The sequence below is a fragment of the Camponotus vicinus genome, unplaced genomic scaffold (assembly GCF_025532165.1).
Source record: "Camponotus vicinus isolate PSW18456_S1 unplaced genomic scaffold, iyCamVici1.0 SCAF_8, whole genome shotgun sequence".
Lineage (NCBI taxonomy): Eukaryota > Metazoa > Arthropoda > Insecta > Hymenoptera > Formicidae > Camponotus > Camponotus vicinus.
In genome coordinates this window covers 9103845-9128973 of record NW_028141980.1, presented here as the reverse complement: position 1 = coordinate 9128973, position 25129 = coordinate 9103845, and the positions used below count along the sequence as shown (strand labels likewise).

The window sequence follows — 25129 nt, the reverse complement described above, 5'->3', positions numbered from 1 at the left end:
AAGCTCTCAACAGACACGAGCGCGATATAATTATTATCACATAAATATAGAAAATCGAAAATATCTCGACAATCATTTGAGGTCTGTAATGTTTGCGAATATACAATTCACCGACCGAATTACATCCGAATTTTTATAAGATAAATCGCGCTTTTGAATTCGTGATAAAACGCGACGAATAAATAAATCGATAATATTCAAAATACTCAATTGCAGAGGGACAGCGATAAAATTCTTTTGTTAAAACGGTAATCTTGTATAAGAGCGATTAAAAATTTTATATTTGATCACGCGATGTGTATATACTTAATATGTATATACTTTAGATGGCACTCCCGGTTTCGGTACGAGCGAAAATCCCATTTCACTTACAAGAATCAGCTTCGAACCAATAGGTCGGGAACGCAACGATACAACGAGCAAGGATTAAGTCCAAACCGGAAAGAAGACGAAACGATTGACGGAAATAGAGGAAAATGAAGTTCACCAACTCTTTTTCGCGCATAATTATCCTATCTCGTATCGAACCTGGACCCGCTAAGCACGATTTCAGGTGCTTCGCCCGGAACACGAAGTTTCCCGCAATGCAGGATATGGCTACACCAGGCTGGTAGACGGCAAAAGAAGAGGATACCCACATTTTTTAAATGCTAACATTCAGCAATTTAGAAAATGGGGAGGCAACCCCTTTTACCGAGCGAAAATCGTGCCTAGGGGAATCCACTCGACTCCTCGACAGGGTTAACACACGCAGTGCGTGTGGCTGTAGACGAGCAAAGAGAAGGGACCCATTGACGACCATTCCGAGCAATCGATCGAGTTCTAATCAATTCGGGCCAAATCATTTGACGAAGCACGAAGCGCGAGTGTACGTTGCAGAGCAACGTGTGCAAACCCGAACATCCCAGTTAATTGGCATTGGAAGTAGAGACTCGTGACAATAATGAAATTGGGATTTTTATACAAAAAGTTCAACGCGGAAGCGCGAAAACGCGACGACGCGAGAATACTACAACGCGGAAACACGGTAACGAAATGCCGCCGTTCGCGACACGTTGACGGCATCGACGACGCAATGTGCGTTCAACGCATTAAATGCGCGTGCCACATAAGAGCCATTGTGGGATCTTACAATAAAAATCCCCAATTTTTAACATGGCACCGAACTAAACGTCGCGAATGGATCTTATAAGAACCGATGAGAAATAATTCTCCATAATGAAAATCGTTTCGACTCCTCGGCGGTACGAGCCACGCAACTTTCATTAACGTTTATATAACGAAAGGAACAACGACAATCTCGTCTAAGAACGCGAAAAGAACGCGGGAAAAACACCGTAATTTTTTCGCAACCGTAATTTATTAATTTATTTATAAATATTTTCCGATACGAAATTCGTAAATACACAAATATAACCGAAGAAACAAATTATTAAATTCATAATAATTAACTCGCGATTCTATAATAGCAAAGGTGACCGCGATAAATTTTGTGAAGCTAATATTTAATCGTTGACTTATCACATCGAATCTTCACACTCTTATTCCATATTTCTTTATATTTAATTAGCGCAATGTTCAGGAATATTATCTGACGAGAGAGATAGATAAAATTCTTTTGCTAAAACGGTAATCTTGTATAAGAACGCGAAAAGAACGCGGAAAAAGCACGGTATTTTCGCAATCATAATTTATTAATTTATTTTACGAATACGATATTCAGTTCCGCGCGATATGGAATTCATAAATAGATAAATCTAACGGAAAGCATATCATTAAATTATAGTTATAATTGTATTTTATACACATTTATGTCAATAATTAAAAATATCAATATTAGATTATAATTAATATACAATTATAACTATTTACAATTTACAAAATACAATTTACAATATACAATTTATAATGTTATCAATATCAAATAACTGGATTCGATTTATTTAAATGTTTAATAACATAAATAATTTGATATTGACAGCATTAACATTTGGACTTAATGTTATATATCATATATATATGTAAATTATATATTTATATATTTTTAATTTCTAAATAAAATATAACATGTTAAAAAGTATCTTGAACATCTACAATTATGCAATTTGTTTAATCTTCTTGAAAATAATTTCGATAATTTAAATTTCATTTTTAAAATATTTTTAAAAATAAATTCAATTTAATTTCTTAAAAATAGTTTTAATTTATTACAAAGAATTACACGAAAGTATCCAAAATATACGTATAATATAAAATTTATTAAAAATTTCTACATAGTCAAAACAAGATTGATTAGCGTTGGTGAATTATGCGATATTCATTATTAATAATTAATATGCAATAATAGAATTTAGTAAGTTTTATGTAACGTAAATATATATAATCGTGATCAAAAGAGTCATTAATAAAATTATCGATCGTTTTTTCGATTGTAGAAGAAAGTATTTGCATTATTGGCGCATAATACAAGATAAATAACGATTTAAAATTCGCGAAAAAACGGTAACGAATAAATAAATCGATAATATTAGTAATATTCGATTACCATATGCATAATTTTTGTAATACGATAATCGAAACCGCCAATAGACAGCGCGACATAATTATTATCAAACAAATACGAAGATATTTCGAGACATTTGAGATCTATAATATTTGCGAATATAGAATTTATTGTCTGATTTATTTGCGAATTTTTAGAAGATAAATCACGATTTATAATTCGCGAGAAGACGCGACAAATAAATAAATCGACAATATTCGAAATATTTGATTATGATATGTATAATTTTTATAATATAATCGGAGCCCCTAATAGACACGCGCGATATAATTACTATTACACACAAGTGCGAAGATAGATATTTCGATAGACATTTAAGGTCTGTAATATTTGCGAATTTATTTGCGATTTATTTGCGATTAATACGCTATTTTATATAAATGTCGCGATTGAGAAAACGCGTATTGAAAATACATATTACATCTTGCGCATGATTAATTCAATGAAATAAAATAAATCTTAAAACTTTACAATTTTAATATATAATTAATATATAATTAAAAAATCGCGTTATCACCACGTTTAATAGAGAATAACGGAACGAATGATTTTATCAACGTCCCTCTAATACTCTAACTACATATTTAACTATATCTGAAATTATCAACGTAATAGTAGAGTTTAATAAGATTTAAATAATGTAAACAATCGCGATTAAAACAGTCATTAATAAAATTCCATCAATCGTCTTTTAAATAGTAGAAAAAAATATTTGCCCTACTAGCGCAGACTTTAACGACAATATTCAAAGATGTGGAAAGATAAACAAAGCTTCGATGTAAGTCAGCGATTAAGTTAGGTAAATCGCGATTTAAAATTCACGGGAAAACGCGACGAATAAATTAATTGATAATACACGGAATATTCGATATGTATAATTTTTATAATATAATAATCGCGAAGTCCTCAATAGATACGCGCGCAATGTAATTATGCTGTCACATATAAATGCGAAGATATATTTCGACAGACATTCGAGGTCTGTAATATTTGCGAATATAAAATTCACTATCCGATTTATTTGCGATTAACACGCAATTTTATATGAACGCTGTCAAATACATATCCTGATACATATCCTATCTCGCGTATGATTAGTTAAATAAGATAAAATGTAAAATTTTTATAATATGATAATCGAAATCATCAAGACGCGTGCGCGATATATTATTATCACTCAAATTATCACACAATTTGTAAATCATCGCGATTAAAACAGTCATTAATAAAATTATCGATCGTCTTTTAAATAGTAGAAAAAAATATTCGCACTACTAGCGCATTTTGCGCGGACTATTAAAAATAATATTCAAAGACGTGGAAGGATAAACAAAGGTTCGATGTATAAGTCAACGATTAAATTATAAGATAAATCACGATTTAAAATTCTCGAGAAAACGCGACTAATAAATAAATCGATAATATTCGGAATATCCGATTGCGCGATATCTATATTAATTTTTATAATATAATAATCGAAGCGCTCTCGATAGACATTATTATCGCGCGCGTTATTACTATCGTAAATGCGGAGATATTTCGACAGACAATTTGATGTCTATAATGTTTGCCAATATAGTTCTCACTATCCGAGTCATTTGCGAATCTTTATAAGATAAATCGCGATTTGAATTCACGAGAAAACGCGACGAATAAAATAAATCGATAATATTTGGAATATCCGATTGCGACATGTATTAATTTTTATAATATGATAATCGAAGCGCCCTCAATAGACACGAATAAATAAATTAAAAAATAATGTTCAAAATATACGATTGCGCATAATTCTTATAATATAATTCGACGTCATTTGATACGCGGATGACATATCGGTAATATCCGATAAAAGAGGAGTGATCTTAAAAATGGAGAATGATTAACATCTTGTTTCTCATCAGATTTCGCAAGATCAATCTGCGAAGAAAAGTTAAGTGATCCATTGAACGTCGGGAACTTCACTGTAAGAGGGAACGAATCCCGGATCTTCCGGACTATTCCCAATAGCAATGAATTCAGTAATAAATCAACGACAATTCCCTCGTCATTATCTTCATTTCACGAAATTGATATGCACATCAGAAAACATGTTCTTTCATTATTAAGAAATATATTTCTTTATTGAAAATTAAATGGATATAACTACTTTTTTATAGCAATGTGATTACGAACGATTATATTTACAAATAATAAAATCCATGCATCATTGGAGTTTGTGTTATATGTGCGAACACAATAATTTTGGGGTACCGTTTGCGCGCGCGAGACGAATCGAACCCGATAACAGCAAGATTTAAAAAATTTCAATTCGAATAGTGTGCAAAATAAAATAAATCAAATAATTTTAAATATATAATTAATTCTAGATTCTTATTCTTATAATGTTTAAATTAATAATTTTTGTCTTTTAATCAATATCTTGCTGATATAGGGGTACCCATTCGATTCGTCTCTAAATTTTTATGTATTCGCACATTTTATGTAACATTCATGTATAATTTCGCGTATATATAATATATAATATTAATAAAAATTATAAAAATATTTTGGATACGTTAATTTGTGCATGTATTTTATTATACATATATCTAAAATGGTATATATCTAAAAACTAATATTCTAAAATGGCGATGGATGTCCAATACCTGCAAATAGTTTCTTAAAAGAAACTAAAATCTAATATTAATATCCCAAGTACCTAGAAATAATTAATAATTAATAATCAAATATATTCGTTCGTAATCATTTTTATCAAACAGTTAATAAAAACTATTACAATATGAAATTACTTGAAAAATAGATATTTAGACACAACGCTATATCCATATTTAATCTACTATTAAATCTTTCTGGCATTAGACAATAATAATACCAATCCTAATAATGACAGAACATTTTTAACGAGAAGAAAAAAATAGATGCATTTTCTCTCACATCTAAATATATATTATTTGAATTAATTCGACTTTAAAGAAGCGTATGGCGTTCGTCGTTGAATGACTACCGAAATCATTGCTGTCGGAAATTGCCAGGAAAACCTGGGATTAGTTCCAATCTTACAATAAAAATTCTCAATTTTCAACGGGGCACCGAACTAGACGTCGCGAATGGATCTCACAAGAACCGGTGAGAAATAATTCTCCATGATGAAAATCGTTTCGACTCCTCGGCAGTACGAGTCACGCAACTTTTATTAACGTTTATTTAACGGAAGGAACAACGATAACTCTTTTATTAAAACGACAATCTCGTCTAAGAATGCGAAAAGAACGCGGGAAAAACACGGTGATTTCGCAACCGTAATATATTAATTTATTTATGAATATTTTCCGATACGAAATTCGTAAGTACAAATATAACTGAAAAAACAAATTATTAAATTCATAATAATTAACTCGCGATTCTATAATATCGAAGGTGATCGTTAAATCTTGTGAAGCTAATATTTAATCGTTGACTTATCACATCGAATCTTCACACTCTTATTCGATAATTCTTGATATTTAATTAGCAATATTTAGGAATGTTATCTGACGAGAGGGACAGCGATAAAAATCTTTTGTTAAAACGATAATTTTGTATAAGAACTTGTATTAAAAATTTTATATTTGATCGCGCGATGTATATACTTAATATGTATACCTATACATTAGACGGCACTCCCGGTTTCGGTACGAACGAAAATCCCATTTCACTTACGAAAATCAACTTCGAGCCAACTGGTCGGGATTGCAACGATACAACGAGCAAGGATTAAGCCCAAACCGGAAAGAAGACGAAACGATTGACGGAAATAGAGGAAAATGAAGTTCACCAGCTCTTTTTCGCGCATAATTATCCTATCTCGTATCGAACCTGGACCCGCTAAGCACGATTTCAGGTGCTTCGCCCGGAACACGAAGTTTCCCGCAATGCAGGATATGGCTACACCAGGCTGGTAGACGGCAAAAGAAGAGGATACCCACATTTTTTAAATGCTAACATTTAGCAATTTAGAAAATGGGGAGGCAACCCCTTTTACCGAGCGAAAATCGTGCCTAGGGGAATCCACTCGACTCCTCGACAGGGTTAACACACGCAATGCGTGTGGCTGTAGACGAGCAAAGAGAAGGGATCCATTGACGACCATTCCGAGCAATCGATCGAGTTCTAACTAATTCGGGCCGAATCACTTGACGAAGCACGAAGCAAGAGTGTACGTTGCATAGCAACGTGTGCAAACTCGAAACATCCCAGTTAGTTGGCATCGGAAGTAGAGACTCGTGACAATAAGGAAATTGGGATTTTTATACGAAAAGTCCAACGCGGAAGCGCGAAAACGCGACGACGCGAGAATACTACAACGCGGAAATGCGGTAACGAAATGCCGCCGTCCGCGACATGTTGACGGCACCGACGATAGAGAGTCGATGACGCAATGTAACTCTTTTATTAAAACGACAATCTCATCTAAGAACGCCAAAAAGAACGTGGTGTTTTCGCAACCGTAATTTATTAATTTATTTATGAATATTTTCCGATACGAAATTCGTAAATATAACTGAAAAAACAAATTATTAAATTCATAATAATTAACTCGCGATCCTATAATATCGAAGGTGATCGTTAAATCTTGTGAAGCTAATATTTAATCGTTGACTTATCACATCGAATCTTCACACTCTTATTCGATAATTCTTTATATTTAATTAGCAATATGTAGAAATATTATCTGACGAGAGGGACAGCGATAAAATTCTTTTGCTAAAACGGTAATCTTTTATAAGGACGCGAAAAGAACGCGAAAAGAACCCAGAAAGAACGCGAAAAGAATGCGGAAAGAACACGGAAAGAACACGGTATTTTCGCAATCATAATTTAATAATTTATTTTAAGAATATTCAGCTCCGCGCGATATGGAATTCATAAATAGATAAATCTAACGGAAAGCATATCATTAAATTTATAATAATTGACTCGCGATTCTATAAGAAAGGCGTCCGTCGAATTTTATAACGCTTATATTTAATCATTAATTTAGCATCGAATTTTTACATTTTATATAAAAATTTTCCGAATTTATTAATGACTCTGATATGAAAATTTAAATAGTTACTCTTTTATGAATATTTAAAGAATATATACTATAAAAATAAATATGTTAATTTAATGAATTACTATTATATAATCATTATACGTATACTTTGGATGATTTTTCGTGTAATTTACATAAGAATCTATTTACGCAATTTACAATCTTCTTAAACATTCATAATTTTGCAATTTCTTTTAGTATTCCTGAAAATAATTTTAATAATTTAAATTAATAATTTAAATATTTTCATTTTTTTAGCATTTTTAAAAATAAATTCAATTTAATTTTTTAAACTGAAATAAAGCCAAATTACAAATTTTTCTATATTATATTAGACTGCTAACACGGCCATATCTCATATGATAAAATGTAAAACAAAGGCAACTATTTATAACTGGACAGAATTTATACCGGGTATCACAGAATTTAACATAACATAACTATCGCTCTCGAAAGATGCAATTGTAATTTATATGAGTATCGATTGTATATTTATTTTAATAATTGCTGGTTATTGCTTATATTTATTTAAATACTATATTTTAATATTTTGTAACTACTTATGTTCATTTTAATCACTATCTCGTAGAAGTTTATATTTATTTTAATAAATGCCGGCAAAAATTGACAGTACGACATAATATGTATATTAATCTAATCTGTATATGTATATCCTGCCCAAATGTAAATGGTTATCCTGGCTTCAGCTGTTAGCAGCCTGGTATAATATATAAAATTCTTATAATATAAAAGTCTTTGTGTAGATTACCAATAAAAATTGATTGATATTATAAAAATATATGTAATTAATAAATTTTTATAGTAATGCATAATTTATAATAAAATATAAAATTAACGTGTATAACATTTATCATATTACATTTATCACATTACAAGTTATTTCATTAATTAATCATTTGGCTTTACATTAAGTTTAAAAACAATATCTACAACAAATGTTGTAATGGATGAGCTAATAAGAAATTAGAGTAAGATAAGTGAATAAGATAAATGCGCGTTATAAGCGAATAAATTAGCATTAGATGTAATTGATACAATTTTTTGTGTGCTTTATTTTTAATAAATTAGGTAAAATCTATACAAAAATAATCTCTTCTCTATCTTTTTTCTTTATAATTAAAATACTGCAATATATTTTCGCAATGGATGCAATATATTTCGAACGAATTTATTAAAAGTTATTTAATTTAATCTATTCTAGCTCATCCATTTTAAGGCAACGGATTTATCTACAATCTCTATGAATCCGTTACTTTAAAATTAAATAAAAGTTTTTATTACTTACCGGAGCATTGACGTGCCACAGCAGAGTTGTCATTATCGAAGCTACGTTGTCTGTAACATACAAATATAAAATTCATTTATAACAAAGCTCAAAATACAATCAATATTTAAAGAAATTATTATTGTGCGGAATTTCATATCCGGTGTGTAAAATAATAAGCAGATATAAACACGTGGGAAGATTTTATAAATTTTAAAATTACTTTTTAAATAGAAATTTTTATATATGATTTTTATAAAAATCTTTCTCTCTAATTTTCTCTTTAATTCCTTTAAATTATAAGAACGAATTATTGTGCGTACGATTTATAACAATTGAATACAAATAATAAATATTCACCATCAGGTTGCTTCGCCGATGCAAGATGCCTCTCCCAGGCCTCCTCCTCCTCTCACAATAGTTTGTTGGTCTGTAACATACAAAGAAGATTAAATTGTAGTCACGATCAAAAAATTATTATTATATGCATTTAATTTTATATCCGACGCACATAAATAATAAGCAGATAAACAATTTTATAAATTTTGAAAAAAATTCTACTAATAAGTAATAATTTAATAATTCTATTAAAAGCTATTCGAATGTAGAAACTTTTAAATTACAGTTTTTATGTAAAAATTTCTCTCTTTTTCTCTTGTTTAAGTCATGTACATAAAAAATCAAATTACGAGATTAATTACTTAATTTAAATCGCGCGTACGCAATTAATAAATAATTATATATAAGCGATAATTTATTTACCATAGAGTTGCTTCACAGGTGCCTGATGCCTCTCCCAGGCCTCCTCCTCCTCTCATGTTGTTGACGCGCGATACTTTCAACGGCACTCCCGCACTCACGAGCGATATTTTTATATCGCTATTTTCGCTATTTTACGCGCGGTACTTAACGATATCCGCACTATTTCGATGCGATTAAAAATTTTATATTTGATCGCGCGATGTATATACTTAATATGTATACCTATACATTAGACGGTACTCCCGGTTTCGGTACGAGCGAAAATCCCATTTCACTTACGAGAATCAACTTCGAGTCACCGGTCGGGATTGCAACGATACAACGAGCAAGGACTAAGCCCAAACCGGAAAGAAGACGAAACGATTGACGGAAATAGAGGAAAATGAAGTTCACCAGCTCTTTTTCGCGCATGATTATCCTATCTCGTATCGAACCTGGACCCGCTAAGCACGATTTCAGGTGCTTCGCCCGGAACACGAAGTTTCCCGCTATTGCAGGACATGGCTACACCAGGCTGGTAGACGGCAAAAGAAGAGGATACCCACATTTTTTAAATGCTAACATTCAGCAATTTAGAAAATGGGGAGGCAACCCCTTTTACCGAGCGAAAATCGTGCCTAGGGGAATCCACTCGACTCCTCGACAGGGTTAACACACGCAGTGCGTGTGGCTGTAGACGAGCAAAGAGAAGGGACCCATTGACGACCATTCCGAGCAATCGATCGAGTTCTAACTAATTCGGGCCGAATCACTTGACGAAGCACGAAGCAAGAGTGTACGTTGCATAGCAACGTGTGCAAACTCGAAACATCCCAGTTAGTTGGCATCGGAAGTAGAGACTCGTGACAATAAGGAAATTGGGATTTTTATACGAAAAGTCCAACGCGGAAGCGCGAAAACGCGACGACGCGAGAATACTACACCGCGAAAACGCGGTAACGAAGCGCTTGCCGTCCGCGGCACGTTGACGGTATCGACGACGCGAAAGGGTACTTAGCTTCCCATTCAGGCACCTTAAGATTTATCATAAATAGAAAAATTTAAGATAAACTTCAAGGCACCATCCAAGTACTAAGCCCTCCCACCGCGACAAGGTGTACCCCATGGGAGGGTTATATTATATATAATTTTATATATAATATAATACATAATTTGAAATTTATTTTGTAATATAGTACATAAATTTAAATTCGCAAATATGAGAATGATAAATAAAAATATAAAGGATAAGAGAACATCTATTATACAAAGCAATGTTCAAAATAATTGATTTTAAACCTAATTATTGCGCGCAATTAATTTTTACATTTTTACTTTTAAATAGATATATCTTAATATTATAAATTGCGTAATTACAAAATAATTTATATTTCTTAGATATAAACTTTTAAAAATATGATACATAAAAAAATTTCTATTTTTTTATATATGAAATATTTAAATAAATATATTAATTTGAAATGTTTTATAAAACATAAAAGTATCTGAAAATATTAATTAATAAAAAATTTTATAAATGTTTTAATTATTTTAAAATAAAATGGAATATTTTTTATAAGTTTATGTATTATATAGGTTATACAATTTAAAATCACTATTAAATCACAATCAAAGAAATAAAACGAAACGAGAAATATGTATATTTTGAATATATATATTATTGATAAATAATGTATATATTGTTGCGTCCGCGGAACGCGGTATATATCGAACGCGATATATATCGAACGCGCGCGACACAATCGGCAAAATACTTAGCATACGCTGACGCTCGTACACTCGTAAATAATAACGCGATTTAAGGTGCACAAGAATTTTAATAAATCGCGAGTAACATACAAGAATTCAGAATAATCGTAAAACGGATCACAAATAGACGCGCGTCCACACAATTTGACAGCTGGGCTTAGACTCTCTGACAGTCGTTGTTTATAACAATAAGTTGACAACGCGCGCGAAAACGATCTTCTTCGAAAGAATTCAACGGGTAACGAATACATTCAGCGGGACGGGACGCGGGGACGCAACAATATAATAAATAATGAATGTGATAAATAATTTATATTAATGACTTACATCATATCTTATTGATCCATCCACTTCCAAAACCTCCTTTTTTCTTTTGCTTCCTTCGCTCTTTTCTCGTGGCACTTTAATCCTCGTTGCACTTACACTTATTCACGAAAAGTTCCTCGTTGCACTTGCAATTGTGTTTAGAGAAAGAATTTGATAATATATGAAACGTCTCACATCACTACTTCACTGCTCAAGAGCCACTGAGCGAATGATCGTAAGTCAAGAACATTACCGCGGTACTGTTTATATCGCCAGGGTCGACTATGTAAAGGAAGAATTTGATAATATATGAAACGTCACTACTTTATTGCTCAAGGTACTGTGCGAATGATAATAAAGCCGTGTAACGTATTAACAATAGCGTGATACTGTTTATCAAGGTCGAACACGATGTTATTGATAATTCTCTCGTGCCGAAATATTCTCTGTAATATAAAATATTCGTGCGCGGAATATTAAATTATAAAAGTATTTTAATTTAATGATTTAAATTAATTATTTTTTAGTAATTTATCATGGAGCCTTTCGTTATGCTATTTATTTGCATCTATAATTCGATTGTTTTACTTTGTATTCTCTCATAATTCAAATTACATTTAGATTGTCAAGTAGAACGATAAAGTAACACGGATGAAATATATTTGTGACTCTAGGTATTGAAATAATAATTATTGTCCGTAAAGATCGCAACGATCGAAGCAATTATTTAACATTTTGGATTCCTATCATTTAATCGATTCTCGATTAAATTGTACATTGTTTAATTGATCTTAAGTCACCCTCGGACCAGACTTAAGATAATCTTAAATATAAGATCGGACTATGAATACCGGCCTAAGTCTCTTATCCCCTTTTATGTATATTTTGTTTCAATTTTTAATCACGGTAATGAATGATTGCGATTCGATAAAGATTTATAGTTGCGATACAGTTTCATGTCGTGAATTAATTTTTAATTAATTAATTTATATTAATATTTAAAGCAAATTATGTTTCGATACTAATCGTAATCGTGTTTAGTAAAAAAATTACAATACAATACGAAACGTTTCTCACCACTACCTTCTCGAGGTATTACTCGAGAGGTATTACTCGAGAGTCAAAGACAAAGCCGAAACATAGCGCGCTACTGTTTATATTTTATATTGCCAAAGTCGAACACCGTGTTATCAATAATTCGTTGCCAAAATATTTTATATATTATAAAATGTACATTAACGCGGAATATTAAATTAATGAAGTATTTTAATTTATTGATTAAACTTGATTATTTATTAAACAATTTATCCTTTCATTATGCTAATTATTTGCATCTATAATTCGATTGATTTACTTCGTGTTCTCTCACAATCCAAATTACATTTAGATTGTCAAGTAGAACGATAAAGTAACACGGATGAAATATATTTGTGATTCTAAATATTATAATCATAATTATTGTCCGTAAAAATCGCAACGATCGAAGTAATTATTTAATATTTTGGATTTCTATCATTTAATCGATTTTCGATTAAATTGTATATTGTTTAATAACAAGGATTGAGAAAATTAAAACATTGGTCGAAATATAGTTAATTCTAATATTAAAGCTTTAACATAGCGCGCTACTGTTTATTTTTTGTATTGCCAAAGTCGAACACCGTGTTATCGATAATTCGTTGCCGAAATATTTTATATATTATAAAATATACGCTAACGCGGAATATTGAATTATAGAAGTATTTTCATTAATTAATTAAAATTGATTATTTATTAAATAACTTATCACGGAACCTTTCGTTATGCTAATTATTTGAATTTATTCGATTATTTTATTTTTAAAGTCAAATTCTATAATATTTAGTTTTGCATTTTAGAAGACTGACTTAGAGCGAGTTAAATAAATAAATAAATAAAAAATAAATAAATGATGTTGAGAAGAAAAAGAACACACATAAATAAATAATAGCGTGGAAAGAGAGAACATACTAATATTTTTATAATATAATAAATAACATACTAATATTTTTATAATATAATAAATTATTATTAATTAAATTATTTATATTTTTATTTATATTATTTATATTATCAGAGAGACATATATGTTACCCTCTGAGAACATTCGTGGACTTTGGCTTTGTAGTTCATGTTCACGTTTTTAATGTCCACAGAGGGAGTATCGCTTCCAGGGATCACCTAAAAGCGGGCCATGACATCTCTCAGTCTTCTCTCTGGTTTTATAAAATATACTAAATTGAAGAGAATCAGAGAAAAAACAAAAAAATGTAAGTTTAGCTAAAGCAGAGAGAAGCCTGAGAGGGGCCACGCTGCCATTTTTCATGGGACGCTTTTTCTACGTCGTACACTAGCGGCGCGTGCATCCATTTTACGCCGCCTGGAACTACATGGCCACATCCACTTTTAGGTGCCGATAAAACAGTCGGTTTTGGTTCATGTCCGTGCTACATCCACAATTTATAGCTCAGCAATAACATCCCGCATATAGACGTAATTAAAATATACTTTGTTAGCTGCGCGATTTCTTTTCCACATTCAAGTATATATTATAAATATCAATATTAATGAGATGCTATTAATGAGAGCTATTAATGAAATAAGTTTGTGTAATATACGTGTGTAGGATATTTTCTCGTGAATATTATTCTCGATAGAAAACAGAAAAGATAAATTATATAAAATTCAATAAATTGAATTTTATTTACTAAAACGATCTTAAAAGAAAGACAATTATAGACCATTTCCAGGAGATGTCACGTGAACACTACATATTTGATACGCAACATATATAACTCTTTTAAAAATAAATATAACATTAAATATATTGAAACTAAATTTTTTTATATTTCTACTAGTTTGTTATTGAACATAATTTTAGAGTTAACAAGATTCTTGCTAAAAACTAAAAACTAAAAATTAATCACATTAAACCGAACATTTCTCATTGGAATAATTTTCAATTAGATACAATTTTTTTATTTATCTAACAATAAGGAACAATTATCCGAATTATATCATGTTTGATGTCATTTTAAACGCAAAAATTTCATTAATTTATTTTAATTACTTTCAAAAAGATCAAATAAAGTATAAAAGTTTTAGTTTTTATTTTATGGATATTTAAAGTTATAAATTATTATACATAACGAAAAAAAAGTTTTCGATATTATTGAAAGCGAGAGCGAGAACGAATAAGAGCAAGCGAGATGACATATCGTCAAAAGAGTTCCGAAGTCTCTTACGCAACACACCCTTTCTCTATAGTACCCTGGCAAAAATGAGACGTTTGTTTGGCGTTTACATGAACGTTTGTGGAAGTTCGTCGAGAGTTTAAAAACGATTAGTAAAGAGTTTGTAGAACAAAAATTGCAACACTGCAGCGTTTAAAAGACGTTTGTACGTTATAGCGTAAACGTAAACGTTTGAAAAGTCTGAGTAAACTCTGTACACGAAGATGTATCAACGTTTACTGAACGTACTCTGAAAAATGTTACCTCAGCATTGCAAAACTTTCATGTAACATTATATAAAGAGTTTGTAGAACAAAAATTGCAACATTGCAGCGTTTGATAAGCATTCAAAACCCAACAGCGTTATGTAAGTGCTCTTACAAAGTTTGAAAAGCATATAAACTCTCAGAAAACCCTCACTCAACGGTTGTTAACGCTTTATAAAGTTTCTTATTTTCGCCAGGGTATGTCACGAGTATGTCATCTTATCAGAATAGAAAATAAAATGCATTTTATTCGTTTTAAAGTAATTTTAATGGAATAATGAGCATTTTGCAATTAAAATGACATCAAACACGACATAAGTCGGACAATTTTTAATTAGTCTGATAATAAAAATTTGGATTATATATTTAAGTACATTTATCCGACTTATGTCGTGTTTGATGTCATTTTAATTGCAAAATGCTCATTATTCCATTAAAATTACTTTAAAATGAATAAAATGCATTTTATTTTCTATTCTGATAAGATGACATACTCGTGACATACTATAGAGAAAGGGTGTGTCGCGTAAGAGACTTCGGAACTCTTTTGACGATACGTCATCTCGCTTGCTCTTATTCGTTCTCGCTCTCGCTTTCAATAATATCGAAAACTTTTTTTTCGTTATGTATAATAATTTATAATTTTAAATATCCATAAAATAAAAACTAAAACTTTTATATTTTATTTGATCTTTTTGAAAGTAATTAAAATAAATTAATGAAATTTTTGCGTTTAAAATGACATCAAACATGATATAATTCGGATAATTGTTCCTTATTGTTAGATAAATAAAAAAATTGTATCTAATTGAAAATTATTCCAATGAGAAATGTTTGGTTTAATGTGATTAATTTTTAGTTTTTAGTTTTTAGCAAGAATCTTGTTAACTCTAAAATTATGTTCAATAACAAACTAGTAGAAATATAAAAAAATTTAGTTTTAATATATTTAATGTTATATTTATTTTTAAAAGAGTTATAGATGTTGCGTATCAAATATGTAGTGTTCACGTGACATCTCCTGGAAATGGTCTATAATTGTCTTTCTTTTAAGATCGTTTTAGTAAATAAAATTCAATTTATTGAATTTTATATAATTTATCTTTTCTGTTTTCTATCGAGAATAATATTCACGAGAAATCCTACACACGTATATTACACAAACTTATTTCATTAATAGCTCTCATTAATAGCAACTCATTAATATTGATATTTATAATATATACTTGAATGTGGAAAAGAAATCGCGCAGCTAACAAAGTATATTTTAATTACGTCTATATGCGGGATGTTATTTCTGAGCTATAAATTGTGGATGTAGCACGGACATGAACCAAAACCGACTGTTTTATCGGCACCTAAAAGTGGATGTGGCCATGTAGTTCCAGGCGGCGTAAAATGGATGCACGCGCCGCTAGTGTACGACGTAGAAAAAGCGTCCCATGAAAAATGGCAGCGTGGCCCCTCTCAGGCTTCTCTCTGGTTTTACTAAGTTGTATAGTGGCGCTCCCTAGATCCATTTCGGAGCCGATGGAACTACATGGCTAGATTCACTTTTTGATCCCATGGTAAAACGACCGCTTGGTTCATATCCGTACTAGATCCATAATTATGGATCAAAAGTACGGAAATATATTATAAATTTACTAACATTTATTACATATCATTAACTGCGTGTAATCTTTTTTTGTTTTAATACATATTATGAACCCGTTTAAAGAATACAAACAAAATATATGTAGAAATGATTTCCTTAATTACGTTAATGTAAATATAATTATTATGTCAATGTAAATAAAAAGTGAACAAAATTTCTTTCGTAAGGCATTTTTGAGAAAATCGATTGTAAAAATCTGATGTAATCAAGTACATATGCACTTGATTAATAACAAAAGGTGTCTTGATGCATCTTTGAAAACATTATTAATAAAATGTTTCCGATGTCGAAAATTCCGAAGTCTCTTATATAAAACTTTATTTATCTCTACAATATTTCACGAGTATATGTCATCTTACTGTAGAAAATAAAATGAATTTTATTCATTTGAAAATAATTTTAATGGAAAATTTTGCGATTATAAAATGACATCAAACACTTAATTACTATGCATTTTTATCCAATGCATCTTCTTCTTCAAATCTTTGCAGTGCTATGATCTGTCGCATTCCCAAGACCATATTAGGGTGTTAGTGCTTCTTTCTTCTTATGATTTTATCATTCTTTTACTTCTATCTTATTCAAAAAATATAATAAATATTAATTATTATAATTATAATATATTATAATATAATTATTACATTAATAATTATTAATATAATAATTATAATTATGGTATCTCTCTTAGTCTGACTCTTTCCCTTTGACCTATCCGGCATGGGTGACCCTACCAATAATTAAGGCCGGTGTTCATATAGTCTTATATTTAAGATCGTTTTAAGTAAAATTTAGAAAATGTTTGTTATTTTATTGAAATTGAACAGAATCTTAAGATGCGATCTAAGATCATATTCAAGATGATTAAATATAAAAACAGATTGTATGAATACCGGCCTAATTACCGCCGGCATAGCTCTCCGGATCATTAAAGTACTCAAACCTCCTCACCCGGCAAATGCCTTCGTTAAGGTGGAGATACCATCGAGGAGGTAAAATTTTTTTACTTTATTTTCTTTTAATAGTGTAGGTTTTTCAAATTTTCCAAATAGAAAACAATACAAAGAATTTATAAAATATTATAGTGTATAATTACATAGCTTGCAGTCATATAAAAATATATTACAAAATATATATTATAATTATAGTACAATTTATAAATTGGTGATGCTATCAACATCAAATAAATATGTATTCGAATTTATACAAATATTTTCAATAATACGGATAATGATGTTGAGAGCATTAACATACACGCTTGGACTTACAATAATATTGTATATATGTATATGGAAAGAAAAAGAAAAGAAAGTTTGGAGAGTAAGACAATTTTTCGAAAAATGAAAATATTGCAAGATATATTTTCCATTTTTCGACTTTTATTCAAGATTTATTCTCTATTGTAAGTGTTATAAATAACTTTTACACATAATTTTGTTATCATTTTCACAATAGTATAACTTAATACATAATATTTTACTTTAGCTCGAAATACAATATAGTTATAAAATATAAATTACAAAATTAATTTAATATATAATAATACAATCAAATTGAAAGTCTATAATGTATAACAATAACAATAATAAATTATATATACATAATATATATATATATATATATATATATATATATATATATAATACATAAATAAATTGTTAATATATAAAATTTTACATTATTGTTAATATATAAAATTAATAATACATAAGATAATACATAAAATTTTTCGTTGAAAACATGTAGTATACAATACATAATTATAACAATAAAATATACATTATATATAATACATAAAATAATACATAAAAAATTGTTATGTAGAATATATACATAGATTATTTTACTATATATATTACACGAAAATATCCGCAATACGTACAACGTAAAATTGATTAGAAATTTTTAGATTAGCGTAGCTGATCATCTATCGCGACTAAAAGAATCATTAATAAATTTATCGATTATGTTCCTCTCAATTAAGAAAGAGTAATTTTAATGCGGAATTTTAATGCGTTTTGTAAGATTTTCTAAAAAAAATGTTTGATGACGCGAAAAGATAAGTAAAACTTCGATGTTACCCAATGATTAAATCAGAGAAAAAATCGCGGTTTAAATTTCGCGAATATATATGATAAATAAATAAATTAATAATAATAGTAATATTTAATCACAATACATATAATTTCTATAATAATCGGAATACCACGTGCGCACACGCAATATAATTATTATCATTTTGTGCGACAATAAAAATATTGCAACATTAGAGGCGCATTTTAATTATAATTTGTACAATATTATAATTATAATATACGTAAGGAATGAAACGCGGATGCAGAATCTAATACTCGATTTCTTTTCAAATATACAATTTCATGTAAATTTCGCGATCAAAAGTAAAATATATATCTTGTTCCGCGGACAATTGCAAACAGGCTAAACTTTAATGTTCTTTAAAATAATCGCGTTATCGCCACGTTCAACGAAGGATAACTGGCCCAACGATTAGACCAGATCAAAATCCCTCTGCCGGGTGACACGCTGGTTAATATCTGACAGAGAGAAGAACGATCCTAAAAGTGGAAAGCGACTTCAATTTGTCTTATTTCTTCTATTTCGGATCTCGCGAAATCGATTCACAACGAATAGTTAAGTGATTCATTAAACATCAGAAGTCCCTCTACAGGAAGGAACGAATCCCCGATCCTCCTGATTGCTCCCGATAACAGTGATTTCGGCAGCGGATTAACGACTGTTACTCTTCTTATCATTTTCAATATATGAGATTAAAATTCGCGTGAAAAAAACATGTTCTTCGATTTTAAGAAATATCTTTTTTTACAAAATAATGACTGGATATAATGATTTTTATATACATGTTACAATCAAGTATATTTAGAAAAAATGAAATACATGCGCTTTTATCGTTGCTTGGTTAAATATGTGAATAATAATTTTAGGGTACCAAATGTGCTCGAGACAAATCAAATCTGATAACAGTGAGATTAAAAAAAAATTCAATTTGAATATTTAGCAACATCAAATGAAAGATTATCAAGGAATTAATTTTTCTGTTGCATTTAACAGTTAACACTTAGCACGTAACAATAATTTGCAGACATCTTACTGATATCAGAGTACCCATTCGATTTGTCTCGAATTTTTTAATTACTCACACATTTTATATTATATCATGCATTCCTAATATATTATTAAGAATAATATAAAAAAATAGTTTTTCAAATATGTCACAACTTACGCACATGTATTTTATTATATATACACTCTTATCTAAAATAAACTATAATTATAATATACTGAGATAGTGAAGCATCCAGTGATCCCTGCAAGTGGTTTCTTAAAAGAGACCAAAAATAAAATTAATTCAAAATTAATTAATAAAATATACTTGTTTGTAACCATAACTTTTCAAATAATAAAAATTTTGCACAAAAAAGTCTGCAAAAACTTATTAAATGAAATTTATATTTGAAAAAGTGAATTTTATTTATTATATCCATTTTTGAACTATTATTAAATATTTTCATTATTAATATAATATTGATATTAATAGAAAAGATATTAATGGAAGAACATTTTTGACAAAAAAAAGGAAAATATATCTTCTCTCAAAATATATTTAATGAATTTTGTGATTCGATTTCAGACACTGTACGGTGATCGTCGTTAAATCACTGCCAAAAACACTGTTTTCAGGAACCGCCAAGAAAACCTGGGTTTAATTCCAACTCTGTAATGGAAACTCCCAATTTTTAATGAAGCACCGAACTAAACGTTGCGGATAAATTCCCAAAACCGACAAGAAATAACTCTCCACAATGAAAATCGTTTCGACTATCCGCCAGTACGAACCGTGCATTTGCTAGCGTCCACTTGACATGAGGGATAGCGATAAGGCTTCTTCGCCCAGACAGCGATCACGTCCAAAAACGTGAAAATAACGCAATTGTTTGCAATATAATTTATTATAAAATCGTTCAATAAATATTTAACGCGATACGAAATACATTTCCGATACGAAATACATCCTCGAAATACATTTAATTGAAAACGATAATCAAAGAAAATTATTTCGTTTTACAGATTTTAATTTCCGCGTGATCGATAATATTTAATCTTTCGCAATATTTTATTTTCGAATATACTTGTGTTTTTGTAATATTAAAAGCGCGACAAATTTTACGAGTAAAAAGCTAATATCTAATTATTGGGTTAACATCGTGTTTCTTTTGATACTTTTTTTTTAGTAATCTTTATTATGTAAAAGAATTTTTTATTTGCAGTATTTTGAATTTACAGTATTTGCGATTAGGAAAATTTCTCGAATTTATTAATAATTTTTTAGTATAAAAAGTAAGTTATCCAAATACCTTAATAATTTTACAATTCAAATATTCAAATATATATTAAATGTGTTAATTCAACAAATTTTGTTATTGTACGTATTCTTCTAATTTCGTGTAATGTACAATAGATTTCTTTTACATTATTACAATTAGACATTATTACAATTTATATACATTTGTGCAGAAAATTATGAAAAATAAAAAATGATACAATTTATATTATAGATGCTATTAGTATCAATATTCTCAACATAAGGAAATTGCCAAATTTTTATTATTTGAAATGATTAATCAATGATAATCAATGTATATAGATTCAAATAACTTAGAAAAAAAATTATTTAGTTTGAATTACTTTTTATTCTCAATATTTTATCAAATAAATATTATCATATTAGAAACTAATAACATTCACATTTGAATTCAAGTGATAAAATAAATTATTAATACAGTTTATAAAAAATAAAATATTAAATCTAATACATGTTATACGTATAATAAAATGCAACTTAAATGTATATTATGTATTTAAGTTACATTTTTTACATTTTCCATACATTAATTTTTTATTTTTATTTATAGTTTTTTTTATAATTAATTTCAATTCTTTATATATAATTTATTTAATTTTACATAAAATAAATTATATATATGAAAATACTCCTAAAAATAACATATTTTTATGGTTTTTTTCCTGAAAATAAATTTAATTTTTATATGCCCTAATAGCCCTAACAAACCTAACAGTCCTAACAGACTTAATAGCCCTAACAAGCCTAATACAGACCCCTAAAAATAACATATTTTTATGTTTTTTTTTCTTGAAAATAAATTTAACTTTTATATGCCCTAATAGCCCTAACAAACCTAACAGTCCTAACAGCCCTAACAGACTTAATAGCCTTAACAGACCTAATAAAGACTTAACATCCCTAACCGCCCTACTTGCTGGCTTACACCAGCAGAAATTCACGATAAGGTGAAATTTGGGGAACCCTAATTAGAAATCCGCGATAATGAGAAATTTAAGGAGCCCTAACCGGAAATTCGCGATAAAATTTAGGAAGCCTTAGCCGCGCAACACATCTTTTGGCCAATATTGCCAATATTGATATGTATTTTTCAAGCCAGTTATCTCTTCTTCTGGCCATATTCATTTTGACGACTAATAATTTGTTTACGATCGTACGATATTACGATCGTATTTTAACGTACGCCATTAAGTCGTCAGAAATCGCAAAATATAAATTATCATGCATATATAAAATATAATTAGCATGCATTTTAACTCTCCGTCGTCGGGTTGCTTATAAATATCTTTATCTTTTAGATTAAATATTTAGAAATTAAAAATCTATTTTTAAAAAGGCCGTTTTATAAAGGCCGATATATATAATGGAAATAAATATTTCATGTACCTCTATATCTATTGTTATTTTAAAAATATTTTTTCTTTTACTTTAATTTTTACACGCGTATTATCCCGCCAACCGAGAGTTAGAAGCAACGGATTTTTTCATGCATTTACAAATCCTTTGCTTCAAAATAAAAGGTTGTTACTTACCGGCACTGATGCGCAACAGCGGAGTTAATATTGAAGCTACGTTGTCTGTAACATACAAATATAAAATGCAAATTATATAAATGTTCAAAATAATTAATATTTTAAGAAATTATTATTGGACTCATTGAATTTTATATCCGATGCACGCAATTATAAATAAATATATAAATATGAAATAATTTTATAAGTAATTAATTTTTTTAAGTAGAAACTTTTATATAGAAAAAATTATAAAAATTTTCCCAATTTTTTCATGTTTAAATCATTCATATAAATCAAATTAATTTATTTATTTATATAAAATTAATATAAATAATAATACTCACCATCAGGTTGCTCCGCCGGTGCAAGATGCCTTTCCTAGGCCTGCTCCTCCTCTCAGATCATCTGGGTTGTTGCATCTATAACATACATATAGAAAATCCAAATTATAATAATGTCCAAAAAATTAATATTTCAAAAAATTATTATTTGTATATATTGAATTTTATATTCGATCCATATAATAATAAGCAGATTAATAAAATAATTCTATAAATTAAAAAAAAAACATTATTAATAATTCTTTAATAACTTTATAAAAGCTTATACCTTTACAAGATTATAGCTTTTATTTAAAAATCTTATTCTTCAATTCTCTTCTTTAAATCATATAAATAAAAAATCAAATTACGCGATTAATTGTTTAATTTAAATTATAATAAATATATTTAATATTTAATATATAATTGTAAATAAATAAATTATTTACCAGAAGGTTGCTCTGCCGAAGCCCGATGCCTCTCCTAGGCCTCCTCCTCCTCTCAGTCTTAGACGCGCGATACTTTCAGCGGCACTCCCGCACTCACGTGCGATATTTTTATATCGCTACTTTCGCACTTTTACGCGCGATACTGGACGGTTCCCGCACTATTCGATACGATTAAAAATTTTCTGTTTGGTCGCGCGATGTATATATTTAATATATATATACTTTAAACGGCACTCCCGGTTTCGATACGAGCGAAAATCCCATTTCACTGACGAGAGTCATCTTCGAGTCAACAGGTTGGGAATTCAACGACATCTTACCTCCAAACAAGAGTTAAGTCCGAAACGGAAGAAAACTATCGATTGATGGAATCAACGCGAATGAAGTTCACTCGACTCTTGTTCGTGCATAATATCTCATGGCTGTTAGAACAAGAGAAGGGACCCATTAACGACGATTCCAAGCAATCGATCGAATTCTAACCGATCCGTACCGAACTGGAGCCCGAAGCAGAGCGTGACCTCAATCAGCCGAACTTGAGCAAAAGCTCAAAACCGCGCGCCCATGTACACAGTACTGGACATACGTGTGCGCGGCCGGCATCACCAAGTGCCGCGATGCACGAGGCGTGAGAATTTCGTTACATTCGCAACGACTCAATGAGACATCCCGGTTAGTTGACGTCGGAAGATGACAACTCGATGACAAATAAGTGAAATTGGGATTGCGAGAAAGTCCAACGCGAAAACGCGATGACGCGATGACGCGAAAAAGCTAAACGCGAAAACGCGGTAACGAGACGCCGCCGTCCGCGACACGTTGACGGCACCGACGACGAAAAGTCGACGACGCAATCTGCGTCCAGCGCATTAAATGCGCGTGCGATCCATTGCGACTCGTGGCAATGCTGTGCAAATGGGTACTTAGCTTCCTCTTCAGGCTCCTTAAGATTTATCTTAAAGAAAAGAATTTAAGATAAACCTCAAGGGACCATCCAAGTACTGAGCCACCCCACCTCGTCAAGGTGTACCCATGGGGGGTTATATTATATAAATTTATAATATAATTTGTGAAAGAGACAAAGAAATTTATATTATATATAATTTTACATAATTTGTGTGAAATTATATCATTCAATAATGTAATCTAAATCATTAGAGCTTCCGATTTTTATGTCACGTACGCAATAAGTGCATTTAGTTAAAATAATTTTTTTTTTCATTGTAATGTCTACTTATATATTGTTGAATAAAAAATTACACGACGATCATTTTCTTTAATAAAGAAAAATTGGAATCTAATTCACAGAGATGTTGTAATAATAAATAACAATGAGAAAATTATATAATATAAATAACAATGAGAAAATTATATAATAATTATATTGTATATAATATTATATTGTATATTATATATAATAATTATTGTCGCAATTGCTGCTCCTTAGATTTGCAACAGCGTTCATATTAATACGTGAACTGCTTAACTCTTTTTCTTATTATTTATTTCCGTTCTTACATGCGAAATGTTGACC

At 29.8% G+C, this 25129-nt stretch overlaps 2 long non-coding RNA genes across 2 annotated transcripts; one reads left to right on the top strand and one right to left on the bottom strand.

Moving 5' to 3' along the window:
- The first annotated feature begins 6682 nt into the window (after positions 1 to 6682).
- On the top strand, positions 6683 to 9359 carry LOC145976092 (uncharacterized). The gene is made up of 3 exons (XR_014440186.1): positions 6683 to 6982; positions 7330 to 7401; positions 9289 to 9359. It is a non-coding gene; the product is annotated as an uncharacterized LOC145976092 (long non-coding RNA).
- A 12479-nt stretch (positions 9360 to 21838) lies between these two features.
- On the bottom strand, positions 21839 to 24614 carry LOC145975454 (uncharacterized). Its single transcript, XR_014439983.1, has 3 exons — positions 23596 to 24614; positions 23171 to 23245; positions 21839 to 22889 (listed from the first exon to the last, which is right to left on the bottom strand). It is a non-coding gene; the product is annotated as an uncharacterized LOC145975454 (long non-coding RNA).
- Between the last annotated feature and the right edge of the window lie 515 nt (positions 24615 to 25129).